Here is a 24382-nt window from a genome sequence, read left to right on the forward strand (position 1 = left end):
ACATGTATTTCCAATATTTTTTCCCCAGGTTGTCTCTAAACCATTTATATGATGCTTTCACAGTACCAAAGATTTTAAAATTTATGAAATCAAATCTTACAGACGTTTTCCTTAATGGCTTCTATCCGGGGGTGTGTTTCATGCTTAATGTTTTGAGATAATTTGAGATAATCTTCAATTTATTTTTAAATTTATCTTTTCCTTTTCTAAAAAACATAAGTATTATTTTATAGTTGGGGGAACCCATACGTTAAACATTCACATGCCCACATTAGAGGGACCAAAACCATAGGTCTCCTGACGCCATGAGGCCTAATTCTTTTCTTGGTTAGAGATAATGTGTCAGCCGTCCATGGGACCAGTGACTTCATGAATCTGTCCACAGCCCTTAGGAACGTTTTTTGTTGAATATTGCCAGGCCAAGTGACCGATGTCACTATCACAGTGTCATACATTAGAGAGTGTTGGCTATACCCATAATCTTCTTCTATGCAGCTCCTAGGAGAGAGGTGGGGCTCCCTCCCACAAGGTAAGCACCACTATGAGGGTTATCTCCAAGGAGGCTTAGCAAGGTGTGGAGAAAAATGCCCTCATTAAGCGACCATGTGCTAGGGCCGAGGAGTGCATGAAGTCCGTGAATATTCAAACCTTCCTGTAGGCTAAGCATAATGGAAAGGCATTGCACTTAAGGTGTCACGGGCTCCAGGTATGGTCCAGCCCAAGCACTAGAGGAGACCAGCCAAGAAGACTCCATGGGTATAGTTCCTTGGGAACCAAGTGGAGGCTTTGGAATCAGAACTAATGTTTTTTCCTGTTAAAACAAATAGCTGTGTGCTGTCTTCCCCTTCCCCTTGCCCTTGATGAAGCTGTACTGTACTTCTTCACCCATACCTGGCTGTCTTAACATTTCTACACTTCCCATTATGGTCCAGGTAGTTCTCCAGTTAGAAGAGCTTAGTGCCCCTCATGATTGAGGAGATCTCACTGTGCAGCCTGTCCATGAAAGCATCACTGGGGAGAAAACTCAAAGGAACAAAAACCTTTTCACCAAAGGAGACCCCATTCCCCGAGGGCCTGCAGCACCAGCTAGGCATTCAGAAAGACAAGGGGATAAATAGAAGTAATTTACTTCCAGGAGATTTCCATCAATTGTAGTTGGGTTACAGGAAACTTTGTTCAAGCTATTTCTTTCAACCTGAGGCCTGGAAATTTTATATCTTGTTTATGTAGTGATGAGGCTGTTGTGGAACTGGAGTAAAATGTATAACCCAGAAGTTACTCCAAGTATAAGCTGAATTATGAATTTGGACTGACAATGGGTAGTGGAAATGTAGGGCCAGGAGAAAGCTACAGAGGCTAGGAGCATGTCTTATAGAGGAAGATTGACAGTGCTCTCCACCCTTACTTGTGTCTAGTTCCTTTTGTCATTACCTTTCTTTTTTTCATTGTTTACCTTTATTTTAAAATAATTTTAGATTTATAGAAGAGTTGTGATAATACAGATGGTTCCCATATGCCCTCCTTCTCCTACATTAGCATCTTACAGAACCATGATACATTTACCAAAACCAAAAAGTTTACATCAGTACAACACTATAAGCTGAACTACAGACTTTATATTTCACCAATTTTTTGCACTAACGTTTATTTTTCTGTTACATCATTCAATCCAGGCACCTTGCTGCATTTAATCATTATGTCTTCATAGTTTTCTCCAATCTGTGATTTTCCCCCCCAATTTTTCCTTGTTTATCATGACCTTGTCCCTTTTGAAGAGTACTTGATGGATATAGCTGTAGAATGTTCCTCAGTTTGAGTTTGTCTGATACTTTCTCATAATGAGACCTGTACCTTTCCCATCTCATCATATCAGGGAGTACATGTTAACATGATTTATCACTGGTGATGTTCATGTTGATCTCTGGGTTAGGGTGGTTTCTGCCCGGTTTTCCACTGTAAAGTTATTACTATTCCCTTTCTACACTCTGCCTCAGGGGTGCTCAAACTGGGGTGATTTTATTCCCCAGGAAATACTCAGTAACATCTGAAGACATGTTGTCACAGACGGAGGGGGAGCTATTGGCACCGGTGGGCAGAAGCGAGAGATGCTGCAGAACTTCTTCCATCACAGAGTGGCCTCTGCAACAAAGAAGAGGGAGGGCTGAGAAACCCTACTCTGTCCATTGCAGCAACTCACTGCATTCAGCCCACACTCAGCAGTGACTGCATTAAACTTCACCTTTTAGAAGGAATGTCAAAGGGTTCCTGGACATATTCTAAAGCCAGCACAGTCATTAAATATTTTGCAGGAGATACTTTGAGGCTATGCAAATTCTTATTTCTCCTTAAAGTACCACCCACTAACTTTAGCTTTCATCAATTGCCTGGAGCAATTATTACTGTGCTGTAATAGTGATTTTCTATTTCCCTCATTGCTTCTACATTTATTATTCCTGCTTTCCTTTTTAATTAGCTTTTCATGTAGCCATGACTTGAGTTAAAAAAGTGACTGTATTTCCTGTATCACTAGTAGAATTGGCCTAAAATTATGTTACTCTCTTATTCATTTACACCCTTATTTATTTACCCATTCATTTATTTTTATTTATTTATTTATTTATTTTTTCACAGGCGCCCGGGGCGTTCCCACCTCCCCACCCCCAGGGACACGGGGCGCGTATGCGCGCAGCACACGGCCACGGCCCGCACCACAGCCGCCCGGTAGCCCCCTCCCGACTGCCGCGGCGGAGAGGACCACTGGCGCGCGGCGCGCGGCGCGCCGGCCCCGTGTGGCGGGGGGAAGCGGAGTCTGGGGGAGAAGGGAGGGGCGTCCCGACTCCCCGCGGGCCCGACCGCCCGACCCCAAGACGGACGGGCGACCTCCCATGGGTCTTCAAACCTCCGCGCCGGGACGTGCTAGGTACCTGGCGTGGGGGAGGCGGGCTAGGCGGGGGCACGGAGCGCCCCACGCTCGCCGCCGCCCAGACACAAACCAACACGCTCTCCGCCCGCGACCGCCCGCAGCACGCGGGCCTCGGCGCTACTGGCCCGTGACGCGGGGCCCCGTCCGGGCGCCGGGCCGACCGCCACACGAGACACCACTGCCACCGCCCGACAACGCCCCCACCGTGTCCCCGAAACCGGACAGAGACCTCCCGTTCGCGCCGGAACGCGGCCCTCTTTTCTCCTTAACCCCAACCCTCCGCCCCTAGGGCCCTTGCCCCGCACCCGCGTGCTGGGCCCCCTCTCGCCACCGAGGGCGTAAGGGAGGCTTCGACGGGAAGCGGGGGGCGAGCGGGCAGGGAGCACACGTGGGAGGGTGGGAAAGAGAGAAAGCGAGAGAGAGCCGGACGGACGACGGAGGAGAGGCCCCGGGCTCGGAGCCCAGCGAGGGGAAGGAGGGCCCGGAGCGGAGGACCGACGACCGGTGGGGGAACCGGTCCAGGGCCGGCGGCGGGAAGGCGACGGGCGGGCGAGCGGCCCCACGGGGAGCCACCACCGCCACGCCACCCATTCATGATGCACCGGAGGCTCGGCGCGGGGGCGGTCGCGAACGGGGGCGGGGGCGTGACCGGTGCCGGAGACTGTGGCGCGCGTGGCGGGGACTCGGCCCCCCTGGAACCCTCGGACCCAAACCTCAAGGGACGACGTGGCGGGGAGGTCGGGCGGGAGAGAGACGCGCCGGGAGATCACCACGACGGTCGCGGGTACGCGGCGTGGTGGCGGGCGGGGGTCGCCTTGGGCGGCCATACCGGGGGGTGGTGGTGGTGGTGGGGACGGTGTTGCCCCGGGGGCATTTATTTTTTAATTGAAATATAGTTGATTTACAATATTATATTAGTTTCAGGTTGCAACATAGTGATTCAATATTTTTGTAAATTATATTCCATTTAAATTTATTTCAAAATAATAGCTATGTTTCCCTGTGCTTACAATATATCCTTGTTGCTTATATATTTTGTACATATTAGTTAGTATTTCTGAATCCTCTTCCCCTATCTTGCCCCACTCCTCTTCCCTCTCCTCACTGGTAACCACCAGTTTGTTCTCTATATCTATGAGTCACTTTCTGTTTTGTTACATACATTCATTTGTTTTGTTTTAGGTTCCACATATAAGTGATAACATAGAGTATTTGTCTCTGTCTGACTTATTTCACTAAGCATCATACTCTCTAGGTCCATCCACATTGTTGAAAATGGCAGAATTTCATTTTTTTTATGGCTGAGAAATATTTTATTGTGTATATACAATATATACTGATAAGGGGTTAATATACAAAATATGTAAATACCTCATACAACTCAATATCGTAAAAACAAACAACCCAATTAAAAAATGGGCAGGAGACCTGAATAGACATTTTTCCAGAAAGGACACATAGATGGCTAGCAGACACATGAAAAGATGCTCAACATCACTAATCATCAGAGAAACGCAAATCAAAACTACAATGAGATGCCATCTCACACCTGTAAGAATGGCTGTCACAAAAAGGATCACAAATAAACACTGGCAAAGATGTAGAGAAAAGGGAATACTTGTGCACAGTTGGTGGGAATGTAAATTGGTGTAGTCACTATGGAAAAATATGAAGGTTCCTCAAACAAAAACAGAACTACCATATTATCCAGCAGTTCACCCCTGGGTATATATTGGAAGAAAACAAAAACACTAATTCAAAAAGATACATGCACTCCAATGTTCACAGCAGCATTATATACAATATCTATTCATCTATTTATTCAACAGATATTTATTGAGGGTTTACTATATTCTATGCATTGCCATTCTAGGCCCTGGACATATAGTAGATAATGAAATAAACATAATCTTTGTCATGTGGAGTCTACCCTCCAATGAGGGAGGACAGACACTGAACAAGTGAAGAGGCCAAAAAAATGTTTTTATGGAGACTGAACATATAATATTAGTTGAAATAAAAGTGAAATTAGAACAACTCAATTTCCATTGTATTTCTGCTTTCAGCTGCAGATGATTGACTTATCTTCAAGCTGGAAGAAGAAAAATATTATCAAGAACAGAAGCACCAGGTAGCTAGAGAAGTGGGAAAAGAACTGGGTTGCTATTAGCATAATTTTACTAAGGCATGAGAGGATGGCTTAGTGGGTCCAGGGCTACCCAGAACTCCGGGTACATCTCAGCTCTTCCACAGGCTGGTGTCACTGTGGGGCTGTCATAGGATGTCTGTTCACACAGACACTGTCAGCAGAGTCAGGGTGCTGCAGTCATACACTGTGAAGGAATTGTGTTGGCCACAGCATGAAAACCAGACTGATATATTAAAGGGTCAGCTCTGTATCAGAATTCCACAGACAATGCAATTCAACCCAGAAGGTCCAAATAAAAAGGTCTTAATGAAAATATAGGTTAAGGAAATAAATAGCGGATATTGATTTCACAGAACTGTGCAAAAGAGAAAAAGCATCACCAGTCTCAGGTAGAAGGGAAGCAAGGAATGAAAGATGTTATCAGAGCCCAGTGAAAGCCAAACAAATGAAGGGCAGGCCTCCTGGAGCCATAGTCAAGAATTACAGGGTATTGCCAAAGATGCAGTACGCAGGCAGGGAGGGAGAAGGAAGGGTACTTGAGTTCTTTCACCTGCTGCTGTCCAGTCTCCTGCTAACACTTCCCATGGCTGAATACATCTGGAACCAGCTGGCAAGGATAAGGAGCCCAGGTGTTGAAGTCTCTGTGTCAGCCTCTGGAAATGCAGATCAGTCAGAGATGGGTGGAGAATGGGTCTGAGGGTGAGGAGAGGCAAAGAGAAGAACAAGCACAGTCAGGACAAAAGGACACTACCTCCAGGCAGCTTAACTATGACCTATGGGTAGGTGGCTTGGGCTTTGAGGGACAGAGAATCCTCCAACCTCACAACTGCTGAACCTGGTCTGGGTAGTGACGTAGATCACAGTCTCCTTCTCAATCAGGGCCACCTGGGCTAAGCAGCATCACTCAAAGCCAGTGCAGGAAGAAATCCTGCTTAAAATCAGATGGTTTCTAAACCCCTTTGTCTCCCAGGGGATAGGGGCCTGAGATTGCATCTTCTACTGAGCGATGGATGAACTGGCCTGACTTACTGGACCCCATAATCCCTCACTTCAGAGTGCAGCTGTGCATTACGCATGTAGAAAAGCACATGCACATCTCAAGCAGTAAGTTTCTCTAGGTATGTGATTATTTTTTCCATTCAATTCCTTATGAAAAATATCTCTATGTGTAGCACAAACACACTCTTTAAAAATACATATAGCCCTACTCTTGTTTTCTCAAACAGGAAGAACAGAAGATTGGAAATTCAAGCATCATCAATATTAAGGTCAATTATTTCACTCTTCTGTAAGTACTGCAGATGGTCTTGACTCAGCCCAAAGCCCCAAAACTTGCTTTCCTGGAAAACTAATTGTTGTAACCTGGCTCTCTTCTTCGTTGCCTCCCACTCCAGGGAGTGGACTATCTTTTGTGTGTCAATGCGTCTATTGTTTCTATTGTTCAGAAACAATACTCTGTATCTCTCTTTTAAATTTCTTCTTCCATTCTCTCCATCTCCTTCTCCACCCTCTCTCCCAGTTTTGCTCATGAAGTATACTACACAGAAGTATCAAGTAAAGGTAGGCCCTTGTGAGATGATACAGTTATCCAGCCACTAGACTCTGTTTGTTCAGAGGCTGTAACATTAGCACATACCTAGATATAATATGCGGAGTAAAATACACACATTTCAAGCACATCTTGTTAATTTTGCCTGTACTCCTGAGTGAGCTGTTCCCAAATGAAGACGCAGAACATTTTGTTTCCCTTGAAGTTTCCCTCATGCCCTTCCCCTGTCAACCCTCACTCCCCCACCCTCACCTCCATGTCGTCTCTTCCCAACTTCCATCACCTCGTGTTTGTTGATATAAAAGTTTATAGTTTATAAATACTTTACGCAAAAGGAATCAGTGTGTATGCACTGGCTTATTTTGTTCTATATAATGTTTCTGAGAGTCATTCATAATGTTGAGTGCAGCAATCATTTTGTTATGTTTTAATTGTCACTTGGTATGCCATTTTGTAAATATATGGCATTTTGTTGATCCATTTTGTCTTTGTTGGGCATTTGATTGATTTTCATTTTTGACCATTATGAATTAAACTGCTGTTTACATAATTGTATGTGGCTTTCGGTGGACATCTGCATTCATTTCTGTTGGGTATTGTTATAGCTTGAATTGTGCCTCCACAAATTCATATTGTTGAATTCCTAACCCTCAGTATCTCAGAACGAGATCTTATTTGGAAATAGGGTCACTGCAGATGTAATTAGTTTAGATGAGGTAATATTGGAGTAGGGTGGTCCCTAATCCCATATGGCCGGTGTCCTAATAATAAGGGGGGATTTTAGATACAGGTACACACACAGAAAGAATGCCACGATAAGACTGGAGTACTCCCATGAGCCAAGGAACTACCAAAAGCTAGGACAGAGGCCTGGAGCAGATCCTTCCACAGTGCCTTCAGAGGGAGTATGGTCCTGCAGATATCTTGATATCTGACTTCTAGCATCCAGCACAGTGAAACAATACCTTTCCATTGTTGTTAGATGTTGTTCTGCCATCCAATTTGTGCACTTTGTTATGACAGTTCTAGAAAACTAATATAGGTATACACCTAGAAGTGGAATTGCTGGGACACAGGGTAAGAATCAGTTACACTTTATTGGAAACTGCGTTTCCCAAGTTGTTGCACATTTTACAATCCCAAAAGCAGTGTATTACAGGTCCTTTTGACTTATTCTCAGCATTTGGATTATCTGTATGTTTCATTCTGGTCATCCCAGTGAGCAGGTAGTGATATATCATAGTGGACTTCTTTTTTGCATTTCTCTGGTTAATTAATGGAGGTGAACACCTAATCATAGGTTTACTGGCCTCATGAATATTTTCTTTGTGAAGTGTCTGTTCAAGGCTTTTGTTAATTTTTGAACTCAGTTGTGTTTTTATTGATTTTTGTACATTTTTGTATATTCTGAATAGAAGTTTTATTAGATGTATTTATTGCAAATATTTTTTCTCAGTCTATGCCTTTTTTTTTTTTACTTTTTTAATGATGTATTTGACATGCAAAATGTTAAATTTTGATGACGTCAATTTTATTTTTTCTTCTTTTTTGGTTAATGCTATTTGTATCTTTTCTAAGAAATTTTTGCCTACTTCAAGACCAGGAAGACATTTTCTTATGTCTTCATCCAGAACTTTATGGTTTTACCTCTTTTCATATGTAGCTTTATAATTTATTTCAAACTAACTTCTAAGGATGGCCAAAATATCAAGGTTAGTTTGTTTCACATGGATATCCAGAAACATGAGCAGCTGCCCCTTTGGCCAGGTTAGGAGATCCTGGGCTTGGCCAAAATGTAAAGGGGCTTAAAGGGGGGGTGGAGGTACATTAGGAACGTTCTATCTCAGGTTCGATCAGAAGATCCGTTTAAATTTAGCTAAGCAGTGACTGTAAAAATCAAGTCTATTTCTAAATCAGTGGCAGAGCATTTGTGTCACAGTGGGAACCACGTGAAGCAAGAACATGTGGCTGGACACTCATACTAACTCCATCCCCAAATCAGGGTGCACGTGCTGCTGCCCCATCCATTCCTCCAGATCACTTGGTGACCTTGTCAGACGGGATTTAAAATCACACCAGCATGCTGGAGAGGGTGTGGAGAAAAGGGAACCCTCTTGCACTGCTGGTGGGAATGTGAATTGATACAGCCACTATGGAGAACAGTATGGAGGTTCCTTAAAAAACTACAAATAGAAGTACCCTATGACCCAGCAATCCCACTACTGGGCATATACCCTGAGAAAACCATAATTCAAAAAGAGTCATGTACCAAAATGTTCATTGCAGCTCTATTTACAATAGCCACATGGAAGCAACCTAAGTGTCCATCATTGGATGAATGGATAAAGAAGATGTGGCACATATATACAATGGAATATTACTCAGCCATAAAAAGAAACGAAATTGAGCTATTTGTAATGAGGTGGATAGGCCTAGAGTCTGTCATACAGAATGAAGTAAGTCAGAAAGAGAAAAACAAATACCATATGCTAACACATATATATGGAATCTAAGGAAAAAAAAAAAGATCATGAAGAACCTAGGAATGGTGACACAGACCTACTAGAGAATGGACTTGAGGATGTGGGGAGGGGGAAGAGTAGGCTGTGACAAAGTGAGAGAGTGGCATGGACATATATACACTACCAAACGTAGAATAGATAGCTAGTGGGAAGCCGCCACATAGCACAGGGAGATCAGCTCAGTGCTTTGTGACCACCTAGATGGGTGGGATAGGGAGGGTGGGAGGGAGTGAGATGCAAGAGGGAAGAGATATGGGAACATATGTATATGTATAACTGATTCACTTTGTTATAAAGCAGAAACTACCACACCATTGTAAAGCAATTATACTCCAATAAAGATGTTAACAAAAATAAAAATAAAATCAAATCACACCAGCAGTGGAGATCTGGTGCCCAATAATGGGGACAGATGAAAACAACCATCTGGCGGGGGGGGGGTGTTAGCAATGCAGCTGTATGTCAGTATGTTCATCTGTGTGTGCATACACACATGCATGTGCATTGGTGTGCAGGTACATGTGTGTGCATGCATGTGTGTGTGAGTGCATGTGTGCTGTGTGTTCATGTGCACGTGCACTCTTCAGAGTTGGGTAGGGCCATGTTGCTGGGTACACTGCCCCACAACTCCAGAACTCTGCCAGAAGAAATGGACTATGTACTCACTGTGTATCTTCAAAAATGGACCTTTTCTTATGTATTTTATCTCCTCGTCATTTGTTGAACATTTATTTATTGTATTTTCTTTCAACTTTCAATTTTTTGGGGGGGAGGAGTGGGACATTACATTTTTTTTAATTCTAAGAGCTTCCTCCTTCCTTCCTTCACTCCCTCCTTCTGTCTGCCTCTTTCTGTCCTTCTTTCCTTCATTCCTTCCTGCCTTTCTGTCCCTCTTCTTTTAAGTAGCCTGTTGCTCTTTTATGGAAAGAATATAATTCTTTGACATTATATGTTAATGTATCTTCCATTTCCCCCATTGTCTGTTTGTTCCACTGTCAATTTTTGTTACTTTTCCCTTGGCCAATTATTCATTCAGCAAATATTCATTGAACATCTTCTATGTGCAGCCACAGTTCTAGTTCTTGGGGTTTATCAGTGCACTTTCTTTAAATGTCTGGTTTCCTTGGGTGTCATGTTTAATTTCGTATCTAAGAAAGAAGCAGTAATAAGCCTGGCTGGGAGCCTGTGCACATGGGTAGGGATTGTCCACTGGAGCCTTTTGCTTTGAAATGAGCAGGTTGGGTCCCAGCTTGACTTACTGGGTGGAGGAGAGGGCAAGGCCATAATATGCATGCTTCTCTCAGGCCTTCTAACAACCACATCAGGCACTCAGGTTCTCTTTTAGTTTGTTCAGATTCTTTATAACTTCACACCTGTCTACCTGGAGAAAACAGGTCTGGCTACTGAGATTCCTGTGTGTCTACATTGTTTGTGGGTGATGGCATGGTTGTAGGAATCCACTACTCCATATACAGAACTTAATTCTCAACTTTCCCAACAACCAATCCCTCCAACCCTTTATTATACATACAGCCTTCAAATGCAAGACCCTTGCATTGAGGTTGAGAAGGGCAGCTTGGCACCTTCCAGTGGTTCTGTAACTTTCCCAAGCGTCCACCCTGCAGCTTCTGAACTCAAAATTTGTCTGTGAACACTCTATCTTCTATCTTCTTGAACTTAGTTAAATTCTCTCTTCTGCCAGTGTTGGCTTCTTGCATCTTCTTGTTGCCTTACTATCATTTAAATGAAATCTTGAGAGGAAGAGGCTATAAATGTGTGGGCACAGTCTACTATTTGGAACTAAAAGTCTGATTGGGCCTTTTTGAATGTGTAGATTAAGTGGAAAAGAACCAATATCTTTACAATACAGAGCTTTCCCAGTCAAAAGCATAGTATGCCTTTCTATTCAGATATTTTTTCTCTTTCACATTTTTTTGATTATTTTGATATATTTTTGAGGTTTGTTTTGCACATAGCTTGTTTTTCTTTTTGCTAGTGTGAATGGTGATTTTTTTTCCCTAGGGAATTTTATTATTGGTTCCCGATTACATAGGGAATTTCATTATTAGTTTTTATTAATTTGTATTTAACTTATTTAATTGAATTCATATTAATTCAATTAATTTTTCAATTAAATATCTTAAATTTTCAAGGTAAACTACCTTACTGTCTGCCAAAAAATGACAGTTGTGATTTTTCCTTTCTAATATTAAATCTTGTTTGGTTGGTTGTTTTGATTTAATACAAAGTGAGAACTTTCCGTACAGTCGTGACTAATAGCAGTGACTGAGGCCATCCTTATCTTAAAACTGTCTCATGTGGATGCCTTCGTATTTTGTCACTAATTATGATGTTTCCTTAGATTTCTTGGAGAAAGTGCTTATCAGTTTAAGGATATTTCCTTCTATTCTTGGTTTACCTGTAGTTTTGAGTTTGTTGTTCAACAACAAATGCAGGTTGAATTTTGGTAGATATTTTTCACCTATCATATGATGGTGTGTTTTTCTCTCTTTAATTTGCTAAATTGCACTAATAGACTTAACTGTCTTTACTATGTTTACAAAGTTCAATCAGTCTCTTCGAGTTTTCTATTTTTCTTTGAGTTAGTTTTAATCATTTATTTTTTCTAAGGAGAGCAGCAATTCCGTGTCAGTTTTCAAATTTATATATAAACTAAACATAGTGTTTTATGCTTTTCTATATTTTATTGCCTCTATTTATGTTCTTTGACCCTTTATTCAATTCCAAGTTTAAAATTTTTCTTTCTTCTCAATTTTTATTGGATTACATTTGCCAGTTTCATTTTATTGGTTTCACAGAACCAGATTTTGGCCTTATTAATCAAATAATATTATTTTTCTATTAGTCATTTTTGACTTTATTAAATTATGCTTGTTTGTTTTTTATTAATTTCTGGTGTGTCTTAGTTATTTTATTTTTAGTCTTCAGTCTTTAGTCTTGTGTTCCTGGGTGCTCCTTTACCACACTCACAGGTTCCGAACTTCCCACCAGGAACAAAGGAGGAAGCACTCAAGTTTCCTTACCAGTTTAGCCAGATGAGGGACAGAAGGTGAGGGAGAGAAGTAGGATTTGAAAGCTGTCATCAGACAAACAATAAACATAGAGTCAGAATCTTTAGTAAATATGTGTAGATTTTTGTGTCTCTAAGATAAATGCCCAGGAGTGAATAGTATGTTTAGTTTAGTTTTTGGTGTTTTTTGGTCAAACTACAAACTCTTTTCCAGAGTTGCTGTAACATTTCACATTGTAATACGTGAGAAATACAATTTCTTTGCAGCCTCGCCGTATTTGTTATTGCCCCAATTTTTGTAACTGCTCTAGTAGATGTATATTGTTATGTCAGTGTGATCTTAATTTCCATTTCTCTAATGACTAGTGATGTTGAACATATTTCCATGTACTTATTTGTCATCTGAATATGTCATCTGAAATGTCTCTATATATTTTTTCTTATTTTTAAATTGGATTGGTTGTTTCTTTAATGGTGAGTTTTTTCATATATTTTAGATCTGAGTCTTTCACCAAAAATGTGGTTTGCAAATGTTTTCACATAGTCTGTAACTTGTCTTTTCATTTTCTTAGGAGGGGTGTTTGCAGAGGAAAAGTTTTATTTTTTTTTCTAGCTGATTTGAATTTTATTTTGTTTTTATACAGCAGGTTCTTATTAGTTATCTATTTTATACAAATTAATGTATATATGTCATTCCCAATCTCCTAGTTCATCCCACCATCCCCCCTCCTGCTTTTCTCCCTTAGTGTCCATACATTTGCTCTCTACACTTGTGTCTCTATTTCTCCCTTGCAAAACGGTTCAACTGTACCATTTTTCTAGATTCCACAAAAGTTTTAATTCTGATGAAGTCCATTTATTTGGTATGAACACAGATATCTCTTTATTTATTTTGATCCTGTTTGATTTATTTCATCAGCATTTTATACTTTTCAGGATACAAGTTCTGCATATGTTTTGATAGATTTACACCTAAATATTTCTTTTTTTGACCAGTTGTAAGTTGTATTTTATTTTTAATTTCAGTTTAAATCTGTTAATTGTGAGCATAAAAAAATACAGTCGATTTTTACATCTTGATCTTGTGTTTACAAACTTGCCAAACTCATTGATTAGTTCCAGGAGTTTTTCTTTGTTTGTAGAATCATTGTCATGTCATGTCATCCACAAATAGGAACTTTTTTTTCCTTTCTAAACTGTATGTATTTTTTTTTCCTGTCTTATTGTGCTGACTGGAACTCCCAGTATTATGTTGAACAACAGTGTTAATAAACGAGATCCTTGCCTTGTTCTCAGCTTGAGGAGGATAGAACATTCAGTCTTTCATCATTAAATATGATGTAAGTTATAGTTCTTTTCTAGATGGTCTTCATTACATTGAAGATACTCCTCTCTATTTCTAGTTTGCTAAGAGTTTTGAAAATCATAAATGGATGGTAGATTTTGTAAAATACTCCTGTGCATCAATTGATAAGATCACATGGTTTCTCTTTAACCTGTTGACATGGTTGAATTGCACTGTTTGATTTTGGAATGCTGAACCAGCTTTGTATCCCTGGAATAAAGCACACTTGGTCATGGTGTGTTATATTGTTTATACATTGTTGGATTCAGTTTTCTCATATTTTGTTGAGGATTTTTTGCACGTAAGTTCAAGAGAAATATTGTGTGTATTTTTTCTTTTTCCTTTTTTGTACTGTGCCTGGTTTTTCTACCAGTGTACTACTGGCTTCATAGAATAAGTTGGGAAATGATACCTCTTATTCTATTTTCTGGAAGAATTCATGTAAAATTAGTGTTCATTGTTTAAATGTTTGGTATACTTTGCCTTATAAAACACATGGATCAAGATTTTTTTTCCAGAAAAATTATTTCATTATAAATTCAATTTTCTTGATAGCTATGGGGCCATTCAAATTATTCATTTCATATTGGGTGAGTTGTGATAGTTTGAGGTAGATTTTAAGGAATTGGTCCATTTTATCTAATTTTTCAAATTTATGTTTAGAGTTGTTCATAGCATTCTATTATTATCATTTTCAAGTCTGTGGGATCTGTAGAGGTCCTGTGCTTCATTCCTGATATTGGTGATTTGTGTCTTTTCTCTTTATTCGTTGTCACTCTTGCTAGCACTTTGTCAATTTTATTGATCCTTTCAAAGAACCAACACTTTAATTCATTGACATCTCTGTCGTTTGCCTCTTTTAATTTTAATCGATCTGCTCTTATCTTTATCATTCCTTTCCTTCTCCTTGTTTTTGGTTTATATTGCTCTTCTTTCCAATGTCTAAGGAGTACAGTTCCTTGTTACTAACATTTATGTATAATTTTCCAGGCCCAATAACAGGCAATTAAAAAAGCTTTACCTGCTCTCCCCACATAGAGTTGGTGCACTGCCAGTGCAGTGCAGCCTCTGAAGGGAGTTGTAGTCAGGACTTAGGGCCATCCTCTTACTCATAGCTGCATTCCTAGCCCAGGCACCTCCATTCAGAGGCCTCTTGATCTGGGGCCTTCAGCCAATGTCTTCCCCAAGTCTTCTCTCTCAGTCTTCCCCAGGCCCTTGGATCTATGAAATGTGGGAGCCTTTTGTTTAGGGCTTCTTTGGCAGTGAGACAATCTATAGACCTATCATATCCATAGACCTACCATAGATACCATCCCATTGGGGAAATGTAACAGGAAATAGCCAGTGCTTTCTCCAGTTCAGCCTTTTGCTTATACTATTGCAGTGCATGATTAAAGACTTGACTATTCTTTTCATTTTGGTGGTTGTCTTATTGGCTGCTCCTACACCTGGCCCCTCAGCTCTCTCTAGCTCAGCTGAGCCCTTGATAAACTGGCATATCAAGCAGGGTAGTCAATTAAACACAATATTGTTATGGAAGAGCAAAAAGCTTGAAGATACCATAAGGCATCTTTGGAAGGGGCTAGCAGAGAACACTGGGTATTCTAGAGGGGTGCCAATAAGTCATTTGCAAGAGTATGAGTCCTACAGGATGCTCTGACAATGGATCTTGGAGAGTGCTAGAGTATCCCATGGGGCACTCTGCTAGCCATGCCAGTGAGTCTTAGGGAGTGCTAGCAGAGCCACAGCACATTCTTGAAGTATGCTAAGGAATTGTTTATACAAGTCATTTGGTTCCGAGGGGGTGACTTTTGGTCCTTCTCTTTAGCCTGCAGTTCTCTGGCTGAGTTCCCCTGGTGGGTTAGCCTAGAGACACAACAGAGGAGTTCAGAGAAGGTAGGGAAGCACTTTCCCAGCACTATTTGGAGCAATCTGACTGTGGGAACAGAGACAGTGGAGAGCTCTCACGATCGGAGTAACTCTAAGCAGTTCTCGGACACTGATAAATGCCCTGCAATACAGCAAGTTGTCGAAATTTCAGAAGGGATAAAAGAATGTAGGCCCCTTCGAGATCACTTTGCCCAGTTACCCTGAAGAGACTTTAGAGGCTTAATTAGACTCCCTTCAGAGGTAATCTTGCTAAAGTTAGTAAGGCTATTGCCGCTGCTGCCAGGAAAACAGAGCAGCTGCAATAACCTTCTGAGTAGAAAAGCCTGGGCTCTGCTGGAATTAGCCTATCCTGTGCCATCCCTGGTAGTCCTGGCCGGGAAACAGCTGTCTACCCCAGCCTGGTGCTCTACCTGGCTCGCCACTCCTTCACTCCACCCCAGAAATCTTGTGACCAAACCTGAGAGAGGTTTGCACTTTGGTAGCCCGCATCTTCCTCTGGGCCTGGGGACAGATTGGAGGGACTCACTTTCATTTGTTCAGACCCCTCAATTGTTCAGAAATAAACAGTACTAGCAGTTGGTTAAACCAATGTCCCTCTGTCCCTAGGAGAGATCAGAGGTCCTATGCCAACGTTAGAAGTCCATGAAGAGGAAGCGAAATCACATTGCTTGGGCCCTTTAGATGCTGGTGCACAGGTAACACCCAACCCCTGCCACCAAGATGAGGGGAAAGTAGCTCTCTGGTTTGATGTCTGAGGCCACCAACCCCAGAACACTTGCCCAAGCCTGATTATGAGTAGGTTCTTTTGGGTGTCTATAAAACTCTATTTTTATAGTCCCCACTACTGAATTTATTATGGGAATTGTCTATGTTCACCTCTCTTAGACTTCATCCTGAAGCCTTAACAGGAATTGCTGCAGTTATGGCCATTTAGTGTGGCATGGCAGAGGTGGACTGTGAACCTCATGGGCTACAGTTAATGGCCTGGCCATTTGATCAAGACACTGTGCAAGACACTTGCACGTAAAAAAAAGTAAACATTAAGTACAATAAATTTCCCTCTTAACACTGCTTTAGCTATACTCCCCCAATTTTTGTATGTTTTCTTTTTGTTTTCATCCAGTTCCGTGTAATTTTAATTTCCCTTGGGACATCTCATGAATAATGGATTATCTAGAAGTGTGTTTCTTAGTTCCTAATTATTTGGAAATTCTTCTGTTATTGTTGTATTATTGATTTCTAGATCTGTGGTCAGAAAACTGCATGATTTCAATTTTTTTTGATTTGTTGAGGTTTGTTTTATGGCCAAGGATATATAGTTGGCCCTTGAACAATGTGGGGGTTAGGGGTGTCAACTCCCTGTGCAGTTGAAGCTCTGCATATAACTTTACGGTTGGCCCTCTGTACAGTAAGTCCCCTACATATGAATGACTTCCATTCTGAGAGCATGTTTGCAAGTCCAATTTGTTCGTAAGTCCAACAATGTTAGCCTAGGTACCCGACTAACACAATCGGCTATATAGTACTGTACTGTAATAAGTTTATAATACTTTTTGCAACAGTAATACATAACAAACACAAAAAATAAAGAAAATATTTTAAACCTTACAGTACAGTACCTTGAAAATTACAGTAGTACAGTACAACAGCTGGAGCTTTTTGGCAGTATCAGCTACATCACCACTGCTGTTACACTTGCTTCTGGACATCCTGGGCTTGAAATAAAGATAATGTCCTACTGTACTCCATACAGTACTGTACAGTAAAGTACACAAAAGCACAACCACTTGTAGAGGATGCACGCATGTGATAATATACCCCAGACTCGTGAACTAACTTACATGATTGGACGTGTGAAGACACGTTCACATCTTTGAAAGTTCACAACTTGAAGGTTTGTATGTAGGGGACTTACTGTATCCAGGGTTCTGCATCCATGGATTCAACTAACCAGAGTGTGAAGTGCTATAGTATTTATTGAAAAAAATCTGCATATAAGTGGACCTCCTCAATTCAAACCTGTGTTCTTCAAGGGTAACTGTTGTCTGTATTTATTATCTGTTACTGAAAAGACACAGCTCTTTTTGGGTGTCATGTTCTATAAATGCTGATTAGTTAGTTTTGATTGAGTTCTCTTAGTTATTGAGTTCTCTTATTTACTTGCTGATTTTCTGTCAAACTGGTCTACCAATTGTTGAGAGAGAGGTGCTAAAGTCTCCAACTGTAACTGTGGATTTGCCTATTTCTCCTTTTGTTTCTCAGTTTTTGCTTTGCATAGTTTTCAGATTTGTCGTTTGATGACTACACTTTTATGTTTGCTATGTCTCTTTGGTGTATTGATCTTTGTCATTAGGTAACGTCCCTCTACGTACATTTTATTTTATTTTATTTTTTGCTCTGAAGTCTAATTTATATATTAGTATAGTCCCTCCTACTTTTATTTGATTGATGTTTGCATGGTATCTTTTTCCATACTTTTGCTTTCAACCTATGAATACCACTATATTTTAAAGTGAGTTTCCTGTAGACAGCATATGAATTGGTTATACTTTTGTTCTTCTTACCAGTCTCTGTCTTTTAACTTCTGTATTTGGACCATTTACCTTTAATGTTATCATTGCTATTTTAGGGCATACCTGTACCATTTCATTTTTTGTTTTCTGTTTGTTCTTAATGTTTTTGTTTTGCTTTTTTTATATTGCAGTTTACTTAAACAGTTTAAAATTTTCATTTTGGTTGGAATATAGTGGTATTAAGTGGTTTGAGTGTATCCCCTTGCAAATTTCTTGAAAAAAATAAATTTCTATACATTGGTATATTATATATTCATAACTTGTCAGAGTCTATTGGTGTTGGCATTTTACCAGTCCACCCAGAGTGTAGAAACTTTGTGTCCCTTTAAGCCTCTCATTATAATATACTCATGTTAACTATTTCCTCTACATACATTGATAACCACATCTGACAATGTTACAATTTTTTCTTCAACTGTCTAACACAATTTATAAAACTCAAGGGGAAAATTCAAGAAGAAAAAGAAAGTCTACTGTATTTACTACTATTTTTACTCTACCTACTTTTCTTCCTTCCTGATATTTTCAGATTCCTGTTTTTAGCATTTCCTTTCTATTTAGAGATCTTTCTTTAGCCGTTCTTTTAGGGTAGGGTTTATGATAACAAATTCTCTTAATGTCCTTTCACCTGATGATGTCTTGATTTCCCTTTCATTCCCAAAGGATATTTTTACTACATATAAAAATCTGGTTTGGGCTTCCCTGGTGGCGCAGTGGTTGAGAGTCCGCCTGCCGATGCAGGGGACATGGGTTTGTGCCCTGGCCCGGGAAGATCCCACATGCCGCGGAGCAGCTGGGCCCCGTGAGCCATGGCCGCTGAGCCTGCACGTCCGGACCCTGTGCTCCGCAGCGGGAGAGGCCACAACAGTGAGAGCCCTGCGTACCACAAAAAAAAAAAAAAAAAAAAACTGGGTTGGTAGTTTTTCTTTTAGTTCTTGAAAAATGTGCCATTTCTGGCCTCCATGGTTTCTAATGAGAAATGTGCTGTCATTCTAGTTGATTTTTTCCCTACAGTTAATAGTTACTTTATCTTTTGCTGCTTTCAAGAATTTTTTGTCCTTACTTTTCAGAAGTTTTACCAAGATGTGCCATGGTATGAATTTTCTTTGGGTTTATATTGTTTGAAGTATACTCAGGTTCTTGAATATGTAGGTTTATACTTGTCAAATTTAGAACTCTTTTGGCCATTATTTATGCAAATACTTTTTGGCCCTACTCTCCTTTTCCTTTTCTTCTGGGATTCCAATGATATAAATATTATATTTTTTTTGTTATAACCTCACAGGTCCCAGAGGCTTTGTTTATTTTTGTCCAGGCTATTTTTACATGGTTGTTCAGATTGAGTAATTTCTGTTATTATATCTCCAAGTTTCTCTTGTCTTCTCCTTTCTGTTGCTGAGTCTTCCTCCTTTGAGGTTTTAGTTGTTACTGTACATTTCAATTCTGAATTTGTTTTTTCTTCATATCTCCTATTTGCTGAGATTTTCTTTCTTATTTATGAGGCTTTCTATTTTTTAATTTGTTTCAATTGTGTTCTCAATTGCTTGTTAAAGCATTTTCTATGATGGCCACTTCAATTTTTGTCAGATAATTCTAACTTCCCTGCCCTCTTAATGTTGGCATCTGTTGATTCAGTTTGAGGTCTTTCTCTTTATTGGTATGATGAATGATTTTTGCTTATAATCTGGGCATTTTAGATATTATATTGTAAGATTTTGGATTTTGTGTGTGTGTGTGTGGTATGCGGGCCTCTCACTGTTGTGGCCTCTCCCATTGCAGAGCACAGGCTCCGGCCATGCAGGCTCAGCGGCCATGGCTCACGGGCCCAGCTGCTCCGCGGCATGTGGGATCTTCCCAGACCGGGGCACGTACCCGTGTCCCCTGCATTGGCAGGCGGACTCTCAACCACTGCGCCACCAGGGAAGCCCCGGATCTTATTTAATCTTATGTTTTAACAGTTCTCCCATGGCACAGCTCCTTTGGAAGAAGGGAGTTGCTTCCTTGTTACTGCCATATGGGATGGAAGTCTAGGTTTACTACTCAGCTTCCATTGCCACCACCTGTCATTCTTTGCATCCTGAGGTCCCTAGCCAGTTGTCCTTCTCTCTACCTTTCAGAGTATTCTTATGTTTGTTTTATATAGACTCCAGGTTTTTTAGTTGTATTTGGTTAAAGATATAAGGATAAGTACACTTACTTTATCTTTCCAGAGATCATATCTCTAATTGTAATTTAGATGCTTTGAATTTCATTGTCAGATAATAAGGTCAATGGCTGATATCTTCTTGGTGGCACTTGGCCCTGAGTGTATTATCTGATAATAATTTGACAGCTACTGCTTTTTTGCTTCTCTTCATCAATAAATCTATGTCACTGTCTTACAAATTTTCTTGTATCTTTTTCCTTTGTTTTTCTCTTACTGCATTTGTAAAAAATTGCATCCCAATACAAGTTTCTATGTTTGTATAACGGCAATTCAATTAGTGAGCTTTATTTTATAATTGATATGATTAGATATATTCCTTTTACTTATCTCATAGCTGCCAATTGTAATATTTCTAGTTTGTTTTCCTCCTTACTTTTTCCTCTTATTTTTGTTAAATTGACCTTTAGAGAAATTCTGCTTTCTCTTTTGTAAAATGGCATGTTCCTGTCTTGTCTTGTTTTACTAGTGGTTATCTTTTAGTTTTGTTTTGTTCTAAAGATTAATGGCTTTATTGTTTGGATAAAAATTCCAGCAACTTAGGAACCGAAAAGCAAGAATATTAATCCAAATGACACCGTCTAACATTAATTTTAAGTAACGTTTATTAAACATTATTCCAGATGTCACCCAATGAGATTAGCTGAATAATATTTTTAAATGAACTGTATTGAACAGTTTAAATTTAAATTTGTTGAATCAAAAATTAAGTAGGAGATATTGTTGATCATTGCCTTCACCAAAGGAGGTATGATATTCTAAAACATTCTGAAGTTAAGTGGAGGAAAAAGCTAATGATGAAAAGAAATAAGTAGTTATTTATTGCCACTCTGTGATTTGAAAAGTAGTTCATATTTAGACCAGTCTATGGTTGCCCTGCAATTAGTGATGAAGACATCAGCTCATCTACACTTTCTCTTTCTTCCCCCAATCACCTCTGTTTGGGTCTCTAAGGTTTCTAGCCTTTCTTTCCCTCTATAATCACAGCAGTCTCCTGGAGCAGGCTAAGAGTGGGGGATCCTCCTGCCTAGAGAGAGTTCATCTTCATATTTTTCCCCCAGTGCATGAGGAAAGGCAATCTGTGGAGTTTCCTTGGTGAAGAAATGGGAAAGATAGTGAAAAATAAGGAGTCAGAAGTGTGTCTTCAGAACCCTGCCTACCTACCTTTGTGGTCTTTCCAATATGCTAATACTTCAGTCTAATCCCTGTTCCACCGTCAACTAGTGCTGTGCCATTGGGCAGTCTAATTTCTCTATATACCTATTCTACTTTCCAGGCAATTTCATGAATAATGGAGATTTCAAAATCAATATGAAAAAAGTTTGATCCATTTTTAAAGATCATCACTCTTTTCAATTATTTTCTTCTCCAGTCTTCTTTATATTTTTGAATAATAGGCAACTCTTAAATAATAAGTAACTCTGGATTGCTGTTCTTCCTAGGATCCTTATAATCACACCACTTCAACCTGTTTGCTCTCTTTTTCTCTCACTTTTAATCACTAAATAATAAGGAATTTTCAAATTTTACCCTTTTCTTCCTGCAGCTTACAGTCCCTCAGTACATCTCCTTTGCAGCAGCCTTGGGATCTTCAGCCCACAGCTGCTGTCAGCTGTGATTTTCCACTAGAGAAGCCCTTTTGTATTTCATCCTGATAATGATAGTGTGTGCTTTTCCAGCTCTTTTGAGCACAAAAGTTCTCAAATAGTAGTCATTCTTTCCAGGAGAATCATTAGTGAGGCTGATGCTTTAATTTGGTGAATGAGAACATGTAGGCAATGAGCTTAAATCATTTGCTAAAGGTCACATCCTGAGTCAAGGGCAGACATGAAAACAGACATAAGCAAGCTTTGAAAGTTTGATGTCTTCAGGAATACAGCAGCTTTTATGGAAAATATTGTTAAAATTGTCTGAAATTGTTGATCTTTGCTATTTCCTCCCTTCACTTCTACCCTTTTTGGGATACTTCCTAAGAACCTACCCTTTAGCCTCCAGATTATCCACAGTCTCCATTCTGTAATAATATGCAAGAATATTAACCTGGTCCTAAGTTATTTCCCAGCTCATGTGCATCCTCACTCCTCCTACTACCACCACAACAACCACCCCACCAATATCACCATGGCCACCATCAAAAGCAACCACAATTCTACACTGTTCTCTCCACCACCACTAGCAACAACCCCGCCAAAACTATCACTATGACCAACATTGCCACCACCACTAATATTGCCACCAACCACAATATTGCATCTACAAGCACTGACACTGCTACTACGGACACCTATCATTTTCACCATCATCATCATCATCACTGCTCCCACCACCTCCATCATCACCACCATCACCAATACCACCACCACTGCCACAACCCACCATACTAACCATCAACTACCACCACCACCAGTAACCACCACCACAAGCACCACAACCACCAATACTGTCACCACCACTACTACTCCTATCTACCAACAACAGGGCCACCACCAAATCCAGCACCACCACTGTCACTGGTGAGCATTACCTTCACCACTATTACAATCACTGCCACCACCATCACCACCACCAATTGCTGCCCCATGCCTTTGTCAATTTCTATATGACATTCATTCCTCTTAAAATTCAATTCCCCTCCCTGTTAATAGAGTACATTTCTAAGTCATTCTTACAGTGGCAACTCCGATCATCCTTCTTTACTAAAGCTTCCCCTGACCCTCTCAGGAAGTTGATCATCTTTCTCCTGTGTTCTTTTTGTCTCATAGAAGAGTCCATGTTGTACACTTAACTCCTGTGCCACAATATTGTGAGTACCTCAAAGGCACAGAGCATGTGCTATCCACCATTATATCATGAGTGCCTGGCAAATAACAGACAACCAAAAAATATTTGATAAAGTGTACTGATCATCCTAATTAATATTTATATAGAAATATGTGGTTTATATTAAACATTTTAACTACTGGAGCCAGTTTTCTGCTAACAAAATAGTTTTACTAAGATGTGTCTTGCATTTTGGTATTTAATTTAAGTAAAAGGCAAATTTCATGCCTCAGTTGACTTATTGGTGATAAGAGAATGGCCCAAAGCTTGGGTTCTATGCAAGAAACTGTTATCCAAATGGTAATAAACTGATATGCCACTAAACGCTAAGAAAATAATATAAATTAAGAAAATACACTTTAATCTGTGTGACGTTGTCTAGAGTATAGAACTGTGTGGATGGGATGGCTGGTGTGGAGAACTTCTTTTATTAAACTTTTTATTTGTGGATAACTGTTGAAATTGGACAGTTGAAATAATATAGAGATCTTGTATGCCCTTTACCCAATTTCCTTCATAATAACACCTTGAAAAACTATAGTTAAATATAGCACCTAGGATACTGACATTGATACACTCATGATACAGAACATTTAAATCTTCACAAGGATCCCATACATCGCCTGCCCTTTAACAGTCACACCTGCTTTCCTCCTGCCTCTGCTCCCTCATTAATCCTTATCTCCATTTCTATAATTTTCCCATTGCAAGATGCTATTTAAATGGAATCATACAATATACAACCTTTGGCTTTTTTCTCTCAGAATAATTCTTTGGAGATCCATACATGTTGAGGGCTTCAATAGTGTTTTCATATTTACTGCTAAGTATTGTATCATTGTATGCATGTATCACAGTTTATGAATGACATCTGGGGTGTTTCCAATTTTGCATTATAATAAAAAGAAGCTTCTGTAAGCATTTGTGTACAGATTGTTACGTAAACATAAGTCTTTATTTCTCTGGGAATTTTCTCAGTGAATTTGGTGGGTCTTTGGTTGTTGCATATTTAGTCATTTCCACGAAACCCCCAAATGTTTTTCAAGTGATTGGACCACGTTACATTCCTACGAACAATATGTCAGTGATGCAGTTTCTTTTTATTCTCATTAATATTTGGTGTGGTCCCTATTTTATATTTTAGGCATTCTGATAGCTGTGTAGTGATATCCCATTGTGGTTTTAATTAGTATTTTCCTGATGACTAATGAATGTGAATATATTTTCCTGTGCTTATTTTCCATTTGTATAGCCTCTCTGTGATACAATATCTCTTCATGTTTTTTGCCCATTTTCCTAATTGAATTGTTTATTTCTTTAAAGCTGAGTTTGTATATATATATAAGTCTTTGGTTGTTGCATATTTAGTCATTTCTA

The sequence above is a fragment of the Aethalodelphis obliquidens genome, unplaced genomic scaffold (assembly GCF_003676395.1).
Source record: "Aethalodelphis obliquidens isolate GAN/ISIS:26980383/991018 unplaced genomic scaffold, ASM367639v1 scaffold47, whole genome shotgun sequence".
NCBI classification, from domain to species: Eukaryota; Metazoa; Chordata; class Mammalia; order Artiodactyla; family Delphinidae; genus Aethalodelphis; species Aethalodelphis obliquidens.